The sequence below is a fragment of the Takifugu flavidus genome, chromosome 22, assembly GCF_003711565.1.
Source record: "Takifugu flavidus isolate HTHZ2018 chromosome 22, ASM371156v2, whole genome shotgun sequence".
In the NCBI taxonomy this organism is placed as follows: Eukaryota; Metazoa; Chordata; class Actinopteri; order Tetraodontiformes; family Tetraodontidae; genus Takifugu; species Takifugu flavidus.
In genome coordinates this window covers 3,837,057-3,855,561 of record NC_079541.1, presented here as the reverse complement: position 1 = coordinate 3,855,561, position 18,505 = coordinate 3,837,057, and the positions used below count along the sequence as shown (strand labels likewise).

Genomic DNA, 18,505 nt, shown 5'->3' with positions numbered 1-18,505 from the left:
AGATGCATCCTTAAAACCTGGAATGCGACCTTGAAAATCTATACCGATCTATATCTATGCGTGTTCTACAAGCAACACACTGGCGCATTCATCAAACAGAAACTCTAAATTTATCACTCATCTTTCCTTCCCCGTTGGCTCCCTCTGCAGAAACGGATTTTAAAACATGTTTATTGTTTTGGGTTTGTTTTTGTTTTTTTACTAAATATCTTTAATAAAATATCCATCTACCACCATTATTCTCCAAACTGGAACTGCAAACTCTTATCATATTGTTTGGCATTCTATCTTTACAATTAGCACTTATAAACCTGTGGACTGCAAAAAGCCAGAGTTTAATTATTGTTTTTTGATTTCATCATTCAAACCTCAGGCTGTGATTGGTCAGAAACAGTTTCAGTCCTCTGCAACTTTACTGACGCAGGAACTATTTGGCACAACAGTAAGTGGTGCTTTTCTGCTACCGTGTGTGTGTGTGTGCGTGCGTGCGTGCTTCTTGTCTTGTCTTCCACAGAGTCCATTGAACACACTCTCTCACACACACGCACAAAGATCCATGAAATCCTCTGACTCCTCAGGGTCTTTATGAGGCTCTTGCATCGGTCATGGGGAGTTCTGGGAGGAAGAGTCAGAAGTGGGCAGAGAAGAGACGAAGAAGCTGCTCATTTTTCACAATTGTTAAGGTGCAGAACTATGCTTATAAGCACTTTTGGGGTTTTTTAAATTAAAATCAGCAGGATAACATACATTTTCATACACTAATACTCAAAAAGAACATAATCATAATCATCCAAATGTTCTTTTGATGGATGAAAAGCATCAGCTTTGGTTAGAATGCAGTGAAGATTTGTGACTGATATCAAGACCCAGTTTTAATATAATTGTCTTTCACTGTGGCCACCACCGTAGTCAGAGTACAGCTGACCCGGGTGGCTCTCATAAATAATTACATGCAAATATATTTATCAAATTGAATCTCAAGTTACACAGAATTGATTTCAAAAGATGGGATGAGGTGAATTCTGTGTGTGTGTGTGTGTGTGTGTGTGTGTGTGTGTGTGCGTGTGTGTGTGTGTGTGCGTGTGTGTGTGTGGTGTGTGTGTGTGCTGCATCTTCCCCTTGACTTCATCTACATCTCTTTTTCCCTTAATGTTTCACCCGCCCACTCAATCAATCTGGAGTGGAGAGACAGCCGACTTGTCTTACATATGTGTGTTTGTATTTGTTTTTGTCCATCTTGTAAGCATCAGCATTTGTGTGTTTTAAGCATATGTGTGTGCATGCGTGTGTGTGTGTGTGTGTGTGTGTGTGCACGCGTGTGTGTGAGACCAAGTGAGATCCAGAGAGCATGACGGAGAATGACAGGTTGATTTATGGTGGGGCTATAAGTAGAATGACTACCGCTCTAGTGAGGGGGAGAGAGAGAGTGAAGGAAGGAGGGAGGAACGACGGCGGAGGGATGGAGAAGTGCAGTAGGGATGGACAGAAGGAGGGGATGCGGAGAGAGAGAAAGGAGACTGACAGAGCTAAACAGACAGCACGGTGAGAGAGGGAATTGATTGGGATTGTGTGGACGGGATTAGGTGCTCATTTACATCAGAAAGACAGGCGGACAAGGAGAAAATATGGTCGCGTGGCATGAAATGAGGGATGGATGAGGGAGAGATGGAGGGAAAGTTAAACTCCGCATCCCAGTTTTCTTTCATTCCAGACTGGAACGGGGCTCGTTTGTGCCGCACTTTGTGGGTCTCTGCAGAAAAGGAGCACGATTCCACGATTAAATTACCATTTTTCAATATTTAGCTGAGGAGGTTTCTGCAGAGAACAGACACGGGGGGGGGGGGGGGGGGGGGGGGGGCAGATGTGCCTGATGAATCACAAACATCAGCAAGTACAGCGATGCTGCGAGACGTTTATGTATATACTGCTTTACCTCGTTATTAGGGATCATTATTTATCCTTTTTTTCTGGGTCCTACTTATCAGTCTTGAAACAGCTGTGGATTTACGTTGCCCTTCTCTAAGCTCACACTCTTCTGTCTGGTTCCGCCTTATTCCACAGCGTTGTCCGAGCTCGTTATTGTGATTTGGCTAATTTAGCGACATTGATGGCAAAAGCTCCAGGAAACCAAAATTTCTGGCTTTTTTGGTGGGAACAAGTCACCTTTGGTGAAACAAACCTGTGCTGTTTGGGCGTAAAGGGATCATGTGAGGAGGAGAACCGCAGCACTTTATTCTGAAACAGCACATTTTAGCGAGAGCTAAGACTTTTCATTTGAAACAGCAGCTGCTCGGCGTTTCGGGCTAATTCAGTCTGAGCATGTCTACATTTTAAATGTTCTAATGAGACGTGTTCATTTTAAAGAGAGACAAGTATGCGCACGCACACTCAGAACAAAGCTATTGACCTGTACATCAAAGCCTTCCTGGTTACCAGGTCGTCATGGGAGCAATTGTTATGGCAGGTGTGTGTGTGTGTGTGTGTGTGTGTGTGTGTGTGTGTGTGTGTGTGTGTGTGTGTGTGTGTGTGTGTGTGTGTGCAACCGCCATCATCCCTCCTTCCACTTCTGTTTTCCTGTTTTGCATAGGAAAGCGTTCTTACTGCTCTGCCCTCAGGTGAAAAAAGAGGGTTGAAGAAATCAAGAAAAGAAGAAATAACGAGTGTTTTTGAGGAGGGAGGGAGGGAGATGGGGGAGGGGGGGAGAAAGGAGTGTGAGAAATATGAGAGAGTGAGGTCGATAGAGAAAGAGAGAGAGAGAGTCTTTGATCTCTCTCCTGGTGGGAGCTGGTCTTGGCATGTTGCCAGAAAACCCTGCGGCACAGACACACACACACACACATACACACGCGTGCGCGCACACGCCCACGCACACATTTAGGTCTGGCTGGCCTGCTGCAGGGCTTTGTTGATTATTTCTGCTGGGAGGATCAAAGCCGTCAACCCCCTCCATCCATCGCTCACCTATCTGTCTTTCCATCCGTCCATCCACTCATCTATCAGGTAGATAGAGATAGATGGAGCAGCGGTGGGACTCTGCTTTACCAAAACCCTGCCGTGTTCCTTGAATGCCGTCTAATTTTGTTCCTGTTCTTTTAACTTCCAGCCATTTGAAAAAATATGTATCTATTTGTAGTCGTGATTGTCGTGGCTAAATTAAGACGGCTGCACGCTGGGCTAAACCGCTTTTTTCCTTGGATGAAATTTAGTCTGATTCATCCCTCCTGTTGGAAATGCTCGCGTGTAAGCTGCCAAATCCTGACACAGGTGAAGAGGGAGAGGTTAATCAAACATTGGCAGACCACGCTCGCCGGCCCGGGCCACCGTTTTTGGACCACGATCATGAATGTTACGAGCGCGACCATCATGTCCGTGTGGTTGACCCGTCATACGGACTCTGAACCGTCAGACTGTCCATATATTAGCTCCGTGGGTGGCGACTAGGCCGATTCGAGACTCTGAGTGGAGACAAATACTGGGTCCAAATACTACCCTCTCCATCATGATTAACCATAGCAAGGATGTGGGTTTCTGTGTGTGTGTGTGTGTGTGTGTGTGTGTGTGTGTGGTGTGTGTGTGTGTGTGTGTGTGTGTGTGTGTGTGTGTGTGTGTTACAGAGTGACGTCAACAGCTGCCATGAGCAAGGTCAGATCCAGGCGCGTTAGCATACGTGTTTGTTGGAGAGACACTCTGGAGACACAGTAACATCCTCAGCTGTTGCTGAAAAAGAGTCATCAGTGTGCTGCCCCCCCCCCCCCACACACACACACACACACACACTTCCTCGATTGGACTATCTGATCTTGCAACCATATCTTGTTTGGCTTTTTCCAGTTATCCATATTCCAAAAGAATTTCCTGCTTCCGTTTCATTCCTGCATCTGCAGTAGTCACGCAAGCGAGTAGCTGCTGAATCAGCTGCATATGAATTCTCTCTCTCTCTCTCTCTCTCTCTCCCTCCCTCTCTTTGTCTCTCTGCCAAGGAGCCTGAAGGTCTAACCTCCAGTTGAACTTCCATATCTATCTATCTATCTATCTATCTATCTATCTATCTATCTATCTATCTATCTATCTATCTATCTATCTATCTATCTATCTATCTATCTATCTATCTATCTATCTATCCATCCATCCATCCATCCATCCATCCATCCATCCATCCATCCATCCATCCATCCATCCATCCATCCATCCATCCATCCATCCATCCATCCATCCATCCACCATCCATCCATCCACCATCCATCCATCCATCCATCCATCCATCCATGGGACCGTGTTGGTCTGGATGTAAGGGTCATTAGAGTCATGTGCATTTCATAGTAAAAGTGAGGGTAATTCCTACCCACCACCCGCTATCTAAAAGGAAATACCAAATTACTGAGGGCCTCTCTCTTTTTTTTCTCTCTTTCTCTCCGAGGCCACAACTTTCTGCTCTCTTCATGTTCCATTATACTGGACGCACTATTGTGGCAAAAAGTCAAAGTTTTATGTCAAGAACATACAGCCAACATCATGAATTAAATATAAAAATTGCCTATTTACAATGAATATACAGTAGATGATAGAGGCCCTTTTTGGGAGCTATGCAGGAGGTTCTGTTGTATTTTGGAAACAGAAAACTCCCACAACAGTCTCAAACTATTCTCCCTGCAAAATGTCCAGGTCTTGTGTACAGTAAAGAAGGAACCTTGTAGCACGAAACAAGAACGATAAACATCAGTCCGTCATTTAAAATTTAATTAAATTCTGAGGGAGAAAGAAAGAGAATGGAGCAAAACACTGTAATCCTGAAAGAGACAGGGAAAGGGAAAGAAAACTCTGTGTGTGTGTGTGTGTGTGTGTGTGTGTGTGTTTGTGTGTGTGTGTGTGTGTGTGTTGCGTAGTAGAGGTTTGTGTATGTGTGTGTGCTGGAGGTGTGCCAGGGAGCCTGCCAGCCAGCAAAGCTGAGCTGGAGGGCCCCTGCTGGGGGTGGAGGGTTCAGGCGAGCCCCCTGCCTTCATCGGCCTACTGGAGCATGCTGGGAAAGAGAGAAGGAGGAGGGAGGGAGCCAGCGGGTGAAGGAGAGAGCTGAGAGAGAGAGAAAGCAAATGAGGAAGAGGATAGAGGTGAATAGCACCACTTCCATAGGCTGAACGGGAGGAGGTGATGCTGATGTGGAGCGAGGCAGAGGCAACGCCAGAATGTCAGAGGAATTCAGGGAATGGAGGAGCTCTTGTCTCAAGTAGAGGAAGAAGTGTAGGGAGGGAGGCGGGGGGAGAACACCCGTGTACATTTTAACCCGTCCTGTGCACGAGATGATGTGCAAAATGATTCTGTGGCTCACACCTCTGCTACATATGTGATATCTAACTCAGAAGATTATTGGATTTAGACCCGATCGACATGACTCAGGGGTCATGGGGTCATCCGAGCCCTATAAAACAAGGGTTCAGAGTACAAATATGCTCTTTAGCAACACTCTGATCGCTCTTTAAACAGACCAACCTTGTGTTTTAAGCCTTGTTCTGCCTTAGTGAATTTACTTTGGTCTATTTGTTCCTCTTCATATCTGCCCCCCCCACACACCCATCTCTCTTGTTCTTTTCTGTTTACGTATTGGCATTACTGCCGAGCAGCATTGCCAAAGCTTCTAAACACAGCAGGAAGTCTCTGTTTCTTCCCCAGCCTGGCTCTCCAGGGAATGGTGAGACATTCTTGTATTTGTCCTCTTTTTTTAAAAAAAACCTCCTAATGTAGCCTTGTATCGCCTTCGTGGCCCCGGTAAAACAACCCCCCCTCACCCAAACAGCCCTCAGAACCATTAAGAAAACAGCTTTCTCTCTGACAACAGTCCTTAAAGAGAAAAGGGGAGTGAGGCGATACACGTTTGAAGGGAGTCAGGAGCGAGAGCAAGGTGTGAGGGAGGGAGGAGAGCAGAAAATGAGCATCTGAGGAGAGAGAAGGAGGGCGTAGCAGCATGAGAATGGGAAGTCGAGATAATAATAATGAGCTGGTGAGAAAAGGGGGTGCGGAGATGCGAGGGGGAGGTGAGAGGTGTCATGTGTCACATTTACACATGTATAGAAAGAGAGGAGGTGGGTGAGGTAGGGGAGGGGAGGTCACGGTAGCTGTGACAGGACACTGTTACCACAAAAATCAATAGGCCTGTCTGTACTGTGTGTGGCCAGCGGATCTGAGCTGTAATTGAAGTCCGGCGTCAGCGCCATAGTAACGCAGACTACGAGGCGTTCAGGGGCTGCTGGCGCAAACTGTTGCTTCTATGAGTCGATGTGTCAGTTGCTGAGTAAATGGGCTTCAGGATTTAGAGAGGATGATCTCGTCTGTTGTGTTTTGGTATCCTTTATTCGCTATTTTTACACATTTACACGCCTCCATGGGCTCCAAACTTGGAACATCAGCTCCGCCTCAGCCCGTCTGCATCATTTATTCAGGAAAACAGCATTTCCAGCCACCAGCTCACTGTATAAACTGCTAAAATAAGCACAGCTTTGCTAACCTGCTCCTTCTCCCGCTTACGGGGCGGCGCGTGTTCATTTGTTCCCCCAGCACCTCTTCCCTCGCCCGCCTTCCTCTTCGCTCGCTGGTCCGTGATGCATTTTCAGCAGTTACGGAATGAAATATTGATAGATTTTCTTCAGGGATATGCATGTTTATTGATGTACCCCACGGTGAGGACAAAACTCATGAAAGATAAAGCAAAGACAAGGACACGGCGGAGAGTGGAGACAGAGGTAAATAAGACAGCCTTCCTTGGCAGTGAGCATCAGGAAGTGATACAGAGCAGTTAAAAGTAGCTACTTTTGATATTTTGCATGTAGAGTTCATGTTTCTGGTTACCTTATCAGCTTGTTTCCCTCGTCTTCTTTTCCTTATCATCAGCTTCGCTGGCATCCATCTCTCATCCTCTGTTTCACTTTGACTCCCCCTCTTTTCTCCCTGCCTGTCTCAGACACACACACACACACACACACACACACACACATACACAAACCAAGGCATGCTGACACTTAAACTAAGTGCACTCACACACACCCTATTCCCTTTCTCCCTCCTCTTACCACCCACACAGAAATGAGGACATACAGGCCACAAAACACACACACACACACACACACACACACAGAAAGAGAGAGAGGATCCCCCACACACAGAGGACTTTCAGCACTTTCTTCTTTACCATACTCAGCAAGATCAGATGTCAACCCAACTGACACAACACACACAGGCTGCATTTTTCTCTTTTCACCACGCTCTGTTTCCTTCTGCGTCTTATGGAATATATGCATTTTTAAAAACCATCCTTCATGTACGCACGCACACACACACACAATAACGCACGCGCACTCCAGTAAAAACTAAGCCGTGTGTTGGGTTGTGTTCAACGCGTAAGAGCTGTAAGGAGTCAAGGATAGAAAAAAGGGAGACAAGCATGAAAAAGAACGTCAGAGAGGTTTAAAAGAAGCAGAAACTGATGAGTAAGAGGAAGATAAATAAAGCGTTTTCTATTCCGAGACACAACACGACAGCATTCAGCACAAAACCATCGGCCCGAGCGTGTGTGCAGGACGCTCAGTAAAACTTAAATAAATAATGTTTTAGGCTGGAAAAAAGCCATTAGCAGCTGCACACACAACAATGTGTGCGTGGACACATGCAGATGCGCATGCTAACAAGCTGAGACATTACAGTATATGCGCATACATGCTTATCACAGTTATCACAGTTGTATATATATGTACAATACAGGGAGCAATTCATGTCAAACGAGCATTATTAAATATTCACGTACACAGTTTTAGTTTTTACATGATGTTTTTTTTAAAAAATATATGTCTCCTGGGTTTTTTAAGCGAGCCTATTTTCTGCCCACGCGCTACACAGATCTCCCAAAAAGTGGTGAGAAATAATGCAAAGTAGGTTTGTTTCCACGTGGCGGTTGGGGGGGATAAATCAGGCTAGATTTACGACGGCGGTGCGGGGCAACGCGAGCCACGTGGCTGTGATGAGAAGTCAAGAAAAGTCAACATATAAACAGCAACAACGCAAACAAACAAAAACGGTTTGACACGCAGCTATCCTGAGATGCAGGCGCGGGAAAATGCAATCAACATAAACTGTTGTCGCATTAGTTCAGTCTTTGGTTTGACGGCTCTAATCCGAGAAACATATTTTTTTCGCATTTGCTGTTTTTTTTAATTCTTCCAAGCAAATTACATGATTTTGTTAAAAAAAATATATGGCCGTGAACTTGCATACTTGACACGCACACTTCTTTCACCTTTCGGCTCTGCTGCCTGAAGCAGTCACACTTGTGGTGCCTTGCTAAAGGGCACAACGACAGTCGCTGGTAAAGGTAATATAGAGAAGTTTTCGTTACTCCTTTCAAGCACGTAGGAAAAACACGTCGCTTCCTCCACGTTTGGTCAGCCACTGCTGCTCATATATATTTAAGTGTGGGCCTCCAGGAGCAACACACACACACACACCACACACACACACAAAAGAGAGAGAGGATCCCCCACACACAGAGACTTTCAGCACTTTCTTCTTTACCATACTCAGCAAGATCAGATGTCAACCCAACTGACACAACACACACAGGCTGCATTTTTCTCTTTTCACCACGCTCTGTTTCCTTCTGCGTCTTATGGAATATATGCATTTTTAAAAACCATCCTTCATGTACGCACGCACACACACACACAATAACGCACGCGCACTCCAGTAAAAACTAAGCCGTATGTTGGGTTGTGTTCAACGCGTAAGAGCTGTAAGAAGGAGTCAAGGATAGAAAAAAGGGAGACAAGCATGAAAAAGAACGTCAGAGAGGTTTAAAAAAGCAGAAACTGATGAGTAAGAGGAAGATAAATAAAGCGTTTTCTATTCCGAGACACAACACGACAGCATTCAGCACAAAACCATCGGCCCGAGCGTGTGTGCAGGACGCTCAGTAAAACTTAAATAAATAATGTTTTAGGCTGGAAAAAAGCCATTAGCAGCTGCACACACAACAATGTGTGCGTGGACACATGCAGATGCGCATGCTAACAAGCTGAGACATTACAGTATATGCGCATACATGCTTATCACAGTTGTATATATATGTACAATACAGGGAGCAATTCATGTCAACAAGCATTATTAAATATTCACGTACACAGTTTTAGTTTTTACATGATGTTTTTTTTAAAAAATATATGTCTCCTGGGTTTTTTAAGCGAGCCTATTTTCTGCCCACGCGCTACACAGATCTCCCAAAAAGTGGTGAGAAATAAATGCAAAGTAGGTTTGTTTCCACGTGGAGGTTGGGGGGGATAAATCAGGCTTGATTTACGACGGCGGTGCGGGGCAACGCGAGCCACGAGGCTCTGATGAGAAGTCAAGAAAAGTCAACATATAAACAGCAACAACGCAAACAAACAAAAACGGTTTGACACGCAGCTATCCTGAGATGCAGGCGCGGGAAAATGCAATCAACATAAACTGTTGTCGCATTAGTTCAGTCTTTGGTTTGACGGCTCTAATCCGAGAAACATATTTTTTTCGCATTTGCTGTTTTTTTTAATTCTTCCAAGCAAATTACATGATTTTGTTAAAAAAATATATGGCCGTGAACTTGCATACTTGACACGCACACTTCTTTCACCTTTCGGCTCTGCTGCCTGGAAGCAGTCACACTTGTGGTGCCTTGCTAAAGGGCACAACGACAGTCGCTGGTAAAGGTAATATAGAGAAGTTTTCGTTACTCCTTTCAAGCACGTAGGAAAAAACACGTCGCTTCCACGTTTGGTCAGCCACTGCTGCTCATATATATTTAAGTGTGGGCCTCCAGGAGCAACACACACACACACACACACACACACTTCCAGGGCAACATGGCCACACACCATGTGTACGAGCCAGATTTGGCGCTGTTCTCATGTCTGCCATACGGTTGATTCCTCCCCACTGTGTACACCCTGCAGGCCAAACACACAGAACTCTGTCTATGTGCGCATGTGTGTGTGGGTGTGTGTGCGTGTGCGTGCGTGCGTGCGTGACAAAGAGCATTATGGAGAAAAGAAAGCAAAAGGAGAGGTGAATCCGCAGCCAACAGATGAGAAAAGACCACCTCGCCAGATGTTTTCAAGCAGAAATTAAATCATTTCCTTCCGAATTATTCTCCCACTGTCATTTCTTTTATACATGAGAGGTAGAGACTATAAATAAAACACATTTTCATACAAACTACATTTTTCTTTTAAAAAAACAACATTTTTTAAAAAGCCTCTTTGTGACTGTGATGCATCATTTCTTTGGCCCACGTCAAGAGAACCCTTCTGCATCCAGACTAAACCTCATGCTCGGAGGGAGACTGAGGGTGCTCAGTGTCCAGGTTTGTAGGAGAGAATAATGATAATAATAACAACCGTTGCCTAGGTCACTGCGGTGTCTGTGGGGCTCACAATGCTGAGCGCTGTATACATCTTTATTGCTCTGTAATTACTCTGCCACCCCTCCATACAGGCAGGATGCAACTAATTTCCATTTTCATGCTTCCTTTTTCCTCTGCTGGCGAACGCAGCCCTGTTCTTTCCTCACGTTTTCCAACTTCTTTGCGTTTTAAGACCCGGTTCTGGGCGCAGATTTGCGAACATTTTGGCCGTCGTTCCTGTAACACCGTCCATGTTTATGCCACATTCGCGTGAAATGAAACAGAAATATGTAGGTTGAAGTGCACCGTGATCGGACGGGCCAATCAGGGCCGATGCGGTCTGCGTTGTGCGTTTCCTTTTTCACAGGAAGTGCATGTTGGGCCAGAGTGTTCTGCACACCGCAGCCCTACACCGATTTAACACTCAATGTCAGAAAAAAGAACACTGCTTTTCACGTGAAGACCGTGATTTCGTGGCTAGTGTAGCGTCAGTTAGGTCAAGATCACATAAACATCAGGCCTTGAAAGGAAGAAAGAATGAAGAATGAAAGAAAGAAATGAAGAAAGAAAGAAAGAAAGAAGAAAGAAGAAAGAAAGAAAAAAGAAAGAAAGAAGAAAGAAGAAAGAAAGAAAGAAAGAAGGAAAGAAAGAAACATGCACAGGCAAGCTCAGCCTTGCTGCTTTGCTGAGAGAAAACAAGGATGTTTTGACAGGTCAGAGCCATCACAGCAGCAGAAGGAAGAGTGTGCGTGTGTGCGTGCGTGCGTGCGTGTGCATGAGTGCGTATAGAACACAACAGGCAGAGACAGACACTAATGTTTCTTCCCAATCGGGGACAGAAGGGAGGACAAATACTACCGAGGTGAGCGGTGGAGAACACGTCTGATGAGCCACGCGTCCACGTGCAGCCACGTCGTCACCGTTGCCCCCGCCTTTCAGATCCGCCCCGGCCAACCACACTCACCTTGATTTGACTTTCTGCATCTGTTTTAGGAGGAACCCGTTCTTCCCAGGAACCCTCGAACACGCAGTCACCTGTTGCTTTTATGTGGATGCCTTCAGGCGCCTCTTCCCGCAGTCGGGATTTTCGGTGGCGTCCCAAAGTCAATCTGGGCTCAAAATGCGCAGCGTTGCCTACGTGCGTGTTGGAAACTGCAGATTTGTCTTAGTCATTTCTTGACTTTGAGTTTATATTCTGATACTGTAGTTTCTTCTGCCCATTGGTCAGACGGCCTACACACACACACCCACACACACATGCGTATAACTTTACAGAAATCGTTGTATTCATGCACATGTGGTGTGTCAGAAATGACACGGTGTCATCTGGGGAGGTTTGTATGTGCGTGTCCTCTCGTATGTTAACAGTGTAGGCTCATATTCCCACTGTCAGAGCCCGGCGAAATCAAGTCAACCGTGCTGTGTGTGTGTGTGTGCGTGCGTGCGTGCGTGCGTGTGTGAGTGTAAATCAGGTGTGTATCTCCTGTCCCCAAGGTCCTTCTAGCTGTCTTCTCCTATTGATTAGTTCATATTGATTCAGCCTCACAGACACACGTACATGCACATCGCTTTCTTTGTATTCTATCCATCACTCTGTTTTTTTTTTAACTCCCACATCTTTTCCTCCATGCCTCTTTCTTCATCTATTTTTAATAACACACTTATTATCTTCCTTTTTTTTCCTCTCACTTGTTAAGGCCTTTTTTCCCTCCACCTTCACTCGGTTTTTCTTTCGTATCTTCGACCAACATGCTGCATTCGAGTCCCAAATAGACCCAGGTTTTTCCAGGCCTGCTCACATCTGGGATGCAGCGGTGGGAAGATAAGGTCTGGACTGCTCTCCAGGAGGGAAGCTCATCTGCCCGCGCATGTGTTCAGTGCAGGAAGCAAAGAAACACAAATGTTTCTCATACTGGGCCCACATGCTATCACCTACAGCACCAGAACACATCTTTTACAGATTAAGGACCGTTTCTGTACGTTCCATTGCTGACAAATTAAGGGAGACTGTCACGGAACTGACAGGGTGAAATGGTAATTTTGCATCTCAGTGTCACCAGCGATGCATTTTTTACAGCGCAAATTAAATTTTCAACATTTTAAACCATTTCATTTGACTGAATTATTCATTATCCCGCGCTTAAAGATCATTGCGGCAGGATCCACGGTATCCCTTCTGCGGCATCCATCGGACACTAAAGGTTATATTTGCTTATTTTTTAGGCGAATCCTGGATTCTGGGAATCACACAGGCCTGTAAACCGCAGCGCTAGCGGAGGCTCTTGAGTCGGAGGCACTTCAGTTCACTCAATATGCAAATTGAAAAAGTAATTCATTTACTCTGAGATAAGGGTGCTGCTTGGTCGCAATAATTCCTTTTAAAGATTGAATATTATTTTGATGAGGATATACCTGTTTCAGTGTCCACTTGCTGGGTTATTTAGAGGGACGGGGAACTGACCCGACACCTACTGTACCTGGGATAAATTTACTGTGGGTTCAAACAACTGACTTCTATAAATTCCCTCGTGCTTCCTCTTGTTCATCACGATCATGCGCGGTGGGTTTTTCATTTTTCTGCTTTAGTGTGTGATTATTGATCATTTATTTGTTTCTGTCATGGCACGCAGGTTTCGGAAGCAATCTATGCCGCGTGTTTGACTTTCCCACCCACCGATTCCAAGAAAACTGTAAAAAAAAAAAAAAAGATCTCAATAATGTTTTTTCTTTCTACTTTGTAGATCAGCATTTTTTCCAGCATAGGCTGCTGGGCCTTGTTGGCGATAACTGAGCTCAACTTTGTTGACATACTTGACGGATTATTTTCTTATTTGCTAGCGTGTTGAACGTGCACGTGTCACCCATGAGAGGGGCGCGCTCACGCTGTGGTTGGCTGCCCAACAAGTCGGAGTCAACCAAATTACCAATTCAGAATGGCACGCACCATTTCCTGTATACAAACAGAATGCTTGTTAACAGCTCTCGGTTCTGAACAAATGTTTACTGCTCTCCTACATCTGCAAACCAGCTCCTCCTGCTATTGGATAAAAATGACAGTGAGGTTTGGAAGCACCACCTGCTGGTGGCACATTTTTAGCGTTTGACACTCTGCAACACTTTTTTAATATCAATAAAAGCCACTTTTATTACCTTTCCTTCATTAATGACCCAAACCAGGGCTTGTAAAACTGCATATAATGTAGGAGGGATATAACCTCATGATAGTTTCCACACTTCGCTAAGATGGGGCTGATAATGCAGAGTTCCTCATCTATTTCTCAGTCTTCTTTTTCTCTGGTGTCCCCGCTAGCACCTACCACCCAGCGAAACCTGCCCTAAAAATGCAAGTTTTCTCTGTTCCGGCGTAGTGTTTCCTGTCAAAAACACAAGAAATCCGTTTCTGTCTCCTTCGCCTGTTTCCCTGCGTTTGAGGACAGTCTGACAAATTTTAAACAGAGTAAAGAGAAAGAAAAAAAAGTTTCTCCCCGTTGATGCCTGAATGACAAGTGGATATGACAGGACGGCGCAGAGAGAGCCTGTGCCTGTGCAAAGGCATTCTGCTCTACACATCCATCAGTCGTGCACAGGCAGGAAGCGCGCACGAGCGCACCTCACCTCCCACGCTACCAAAACACTTCCTCACCTGACAAATTAGAATGCGTGAGAGCCCGCAGCTTTCTGACATCGCAGGTATCTGTCACATTTCTGTCTTCATGTTGGTTTTTTCGTGGAGACAAAGAAACCCAAAATGAACCCTCGTGTCATCTCTCTCTTTCTCTCTCTTCCTGTCCATTCTCTCCTCTGGGTATTGCAGAATGAAGCAGGAATATGGAGCAAAAGTCAACATCACATGCTGCATAATTCCCCGACCGGCGCCGTAATTGCTGGGGCTTTTATGAAATATTCAGCAACAAAAGTTCATGGTTTGGCTGCCAGTGACGTTTAAAGTCGTAAAGGAAAGCAACTGCGTCTTGTAAACGTTCTGCAGGATGTCCGACCGATATTGGGTGAAAGAAATTCAAAAACAGGGATCAGATGAGGCCGGAATTAGCAGCTGAAATCACCAGAACAGGTCCTGTGATAAACAAACGATGCTGGGAATAAATAATTATATATGGCATCTCTCCTGTGTCTAATGAGCAAAGCGCCTACAGCTGTAAACGACCTGATAACAGGAAGCTTTGTGATGAATGCAGAACACGCAGAAGAGCTGATGAATGTGCTCCCTCCCTACCTTTGAGAGAAAAAAATAACCCAAATAGTCCCGAAACAAAAAGTGTTATTATTCACTTCTTCTAGTTTTCTAGTCGGATTTCTTTTATTTTCGCAAAACTGAAGGCGTTTGGGTTTTCAGATGGTCCACAGAAAGAAAATGGCAGATGGAATCGGTGCTCAGGGTCCATCCAGATGGAGCCCTCAATCACCGAATCTGCCAACTTTAACTTGGATTGATAACAAATGGATTAATAAAGACCCAAGACAGAATTATCTTATGCAACAGCACAAATTCGAAATGTGTTGATGTAATGTTGCGTCTATTCGGTGTGTTCTATTCTCTGCACAATAATAGCTCATTATATAAATGTTATTAGGCAGTGCACATGCTCGCTCGATGCTTTGACACCATTATGGTCAATTCAGACTGTGCATGACGGAACTGATGGGCCGTTTCTACAGTCGGAACGATTAGGACTGTAGCACTATTATGTTCAGCTGTCTTCACTGTGTAACTGGCAGGTATTAAAGTCGTAAATATTGCTTTATTTTTTAATGTTGCCCCTGCAGCTATCAGATAGCTTCGTTTCTCCGCCGTTGGGTCGTCGTAAAATTTATGCCGATTAAATCGTAGCCGCTAAAATCGTCAGCTCGTGGCACCATTGTTACAATTAATCCTCAGATTTGTGAGGCGGCGGCGAAACTACGCAGTCGGACTTTCTGAATCGGAAAGGTTCATTTTTGATCTTTGCCAAAATTCATACCTGTGTAGAAAAGCAGCTCATTACTTCCTGAGGAATGTGTGGTGGAGGGTGTGTTTGTGTGCACACGAGTGTGTGTTTGTGTGCAAGCAGGAACGTCCAAGTGAAATAATTAGCCGGTTTGTCTATTTAAACTGTGAATATGGCTAAGGTGCCAGCCGTTATTGAGTTTTGGGCAGATTTCTGTATGGGCTTGCACGTGTGTGTGTGGGTGTGCGGGTTCACATGGTATTTTAACATCGCTAACCGACTTCTAGCAGGCCACAGTTAAACCGTGACTCACAGATTCCTCTCCTTCTCTCTCGACCAACCTTGTTTTTTTTCTGTTTTTCTGCCTTTTTTGTCAGCCCTGTCTGGTTTTTCCTGCTCGATCGCCCCCACTCCGGCTCTCTCTCGCTCCAGGTTGGGTGCCGACGGCAGACTTTTTGGACCGAGGCGGTTTTTTCCTCCACTTCTGCCCCTTTTTTAGTCAAAGCGCACGAGAGCCGAACTCAGTAAGTTGCCAGCGACTCTGCTAGTCATTTTTTAGGTCATTACCACCCCCCCTCCACACACACACACACACACACACACACACCACACACACACACACACTCAATCCCATCTTACCTTAACTCTTTTTCAAGGCAATATCCTTAGTTCTATTCAAGTTTCATGAAGTTTCGTGCAGGATTCAAAGTGCCCAAAGCAAAAGCAGGGCCAAATGTTCTTGATTGGATATTTCTGGACACATACACAAACTCAGACACCCCCCCCCCCCCCTCCACCCCCCTCCACCCCCCCAGGGAGATTCAAAGAGCCGTCTACTGTATAGCAACACCTTTGCACCAGGTGTGACAGACAGTAGGAAGGAGGTGGGGTGGGTAAAGGTCAAGGGAGACGGAAGCAGTGGGTTTACAGCGGGAAACCACGAGTATGAAGGTGAGGCAAAGAAGGCCTGACTCAGGGAAAGAGCACATCTGAGGAAGAAAAAAATGAGAAGAACACTAGAAATCAGACTTAAAGAAGGCCAGACAGACAAGCACCAAGGAGCTGCAGCCAGATCCAGATAAATATGGGGGAGGGCAGTAACACTCTGCCGCTAATAACCCTGCAACTTAGTTGTGAAGAACCCCAGTTCCCCTTTTAATGGTGAACTACTCTTTTAATGAGAGCAGTAAAACACACACACGTACACACATGCTGCTGTTCCTCTCTGGCTGACAGGAAATGTGGTTTAGAGCACAACGTGACGAGTCACAATTTAACTTTTACAGCTTACAGGCTTTGACGCACACATTCTCGCTCAGCGTCAAGCGTCATTTTAAAGCACAAGAAAGGTTTCTTTTTATTGACCTACATGGGGCAAAAAATGTTTGCTTGGTCTAATTTTGGTGCCGTGTGATTTGGAGTCACTCTGTCTAGCAGCTGTCAATCATCCAGGCGGGCTGGATACGCCAGTTTTGAAGAGAGAATTACACCGAGACAAACAGTTATTCTTAACACAAAACCATTTGGCGAGTACTTTGAAATGAGAGCACGCGTATTTTAGAGGCTGCTACAATAAACCCGCCGGAGTTACGCAGGGAAAGGAAACCCTTGTAGCGAAGTATTTGGAAACCGGTCCATGTAAGCTCTTGATTTACCCTTGTGAGGTCCTTGAGAGTTTGACAACATTGATATATTGGACTAGCTTAGAAAGGGGGCAGAAATCAAGGGAAACTAGGCACCTCTGAAGCAATAATATCTTTCTCTAAGGTCCCTGTGAAATGCTGAAAAAGACCGAATTTGCAGGGCAGCCCGTCCCAGTTTGCTTATTGTTACCTGTGACCTGTGGATGTGACCTTTGGTTCATTTCGATCGCGCTACCAACCAAATATGTTAAGACTCTTAGGAGTGACTCAGCTTGGCTGAGTGAATATTTGGTATTAGCGATTCACATGAACCAAAAACAACTCCCAAGTGCTCCCAAAGTAACACTGACCACGACTCGGAGTCCCCTGCAGCTGGGACCGACCCCCTGACCCCAGCGTGGAGGGAGGCCAGACACAAAGATTCTCCCTATGGGGATTAGAAAAGTATTATATTATCATCTGAATGCAGGTGATTGTTTCTCCGTCAGCCTTGATTTCAGGCCGCGTGACCTCTCCGTGGCGCGTCCCTAGTTCAGAAAGCCCAAACTCAGCACAACACGCGTTTCCCAATCTGCTCTCGCCGCTCGTGTTTATGCAGACGAGCCCACGTTTGTTGCCGTCTTGACAATAGCAGTCGGCGAAATCTGAGTCTACATGTTGTTCTTTCTGTGGGTTTGACATGGATTCGGATACGCCGGCGGGATAAAGCGGCGTAAACTCTCTCTAAAATCTGATCTCCTCACACAAAACCAAAAGCCAGCAAAAGCAAACTTAAGAAAGCCACAAACACTGACATTCTCTCCGTCTCTCCGTCCTCTTTGTTTCTGCCTCTCTGTCCCTGTGGTCAACTACTGGCCTTTGTCCCCAAATCCCCATGGGCAGAGCGAGAGGGGAGAGAGAATGCTTAAACGCTCTGAATGATGGTGTGGAATGCTAAAATGTGTGTGGATGGAGGGGGAGTGGGGGTGCGAGGAAGTGTGTGTGTGTGTGTGTGTGTGTGTGTGCACATGGGGGGGTCTCCTGCCCTGGGATCTGGTATGCGTGACTGAACAAGAGGAGGAGAAAAAGCGGAAAAGCAGGGGGGGATCCCACACCAAAATCTGCCTTCCTAACTTCTAAAGACAGACAATGGCTACTGACTGGTCTGGTAACTGTGTGTGTGTGTGTGTGTGTGTGTGTGTGTGTGTGTGTGTGTGTGTGCGCGTGTGTGTGTGTGGGGTGTCACTTCGCACACAGGACACGTCTTGATGGAAAGCAGAGAGTGGAAATCTGCTCTAACCAACTTTAGATCTGGCTGCTCCACACATGCAGGCCGAACGCCACTGATGCCGAGAACCCCAGAACCCCGAAAAAACGCTCAAAAAGCGGAATCGGACCTTTCGCCACCTCAACCCTTTGTTGCCACATCAAAAGATTTTTTTTTCTTTTTTTTTTTAAAAGAGAAACAGAGGTTAATTGTTTGAAACCAAACAGAATCAGCAGGCTGGAGGAGCTTCCTACAA

General features: G+C 45.5%; 1 protein-coding gene across 3 annotated transcripts in view; it reads left to right on the top strand.

The window, feature by feature from the left end:
* The window catches only part of wnt5b (wingless-type MMTV integration site family, member 5b), a 45,664-nt gene that overhangs the window by 6,042 nt on the left and 21,117 nt on the right, over positions 1-18,505 (top strand). The window contains exon 2 of one of the 3 annotated variants that reach the window (XM_057022911.1): positions 15,738-15,884. The exons of the other annotated variants lie outside the window; for them this stretch is intronic. The gene's annotated coding sequence lies outside the window, so the exon portion shown is untranslated. The remainder of the gene's footprint in view (positions 1-15,737; positions 15,885-18,505) is intronic. 3 annotated transcript variants of the gene reach the window in all.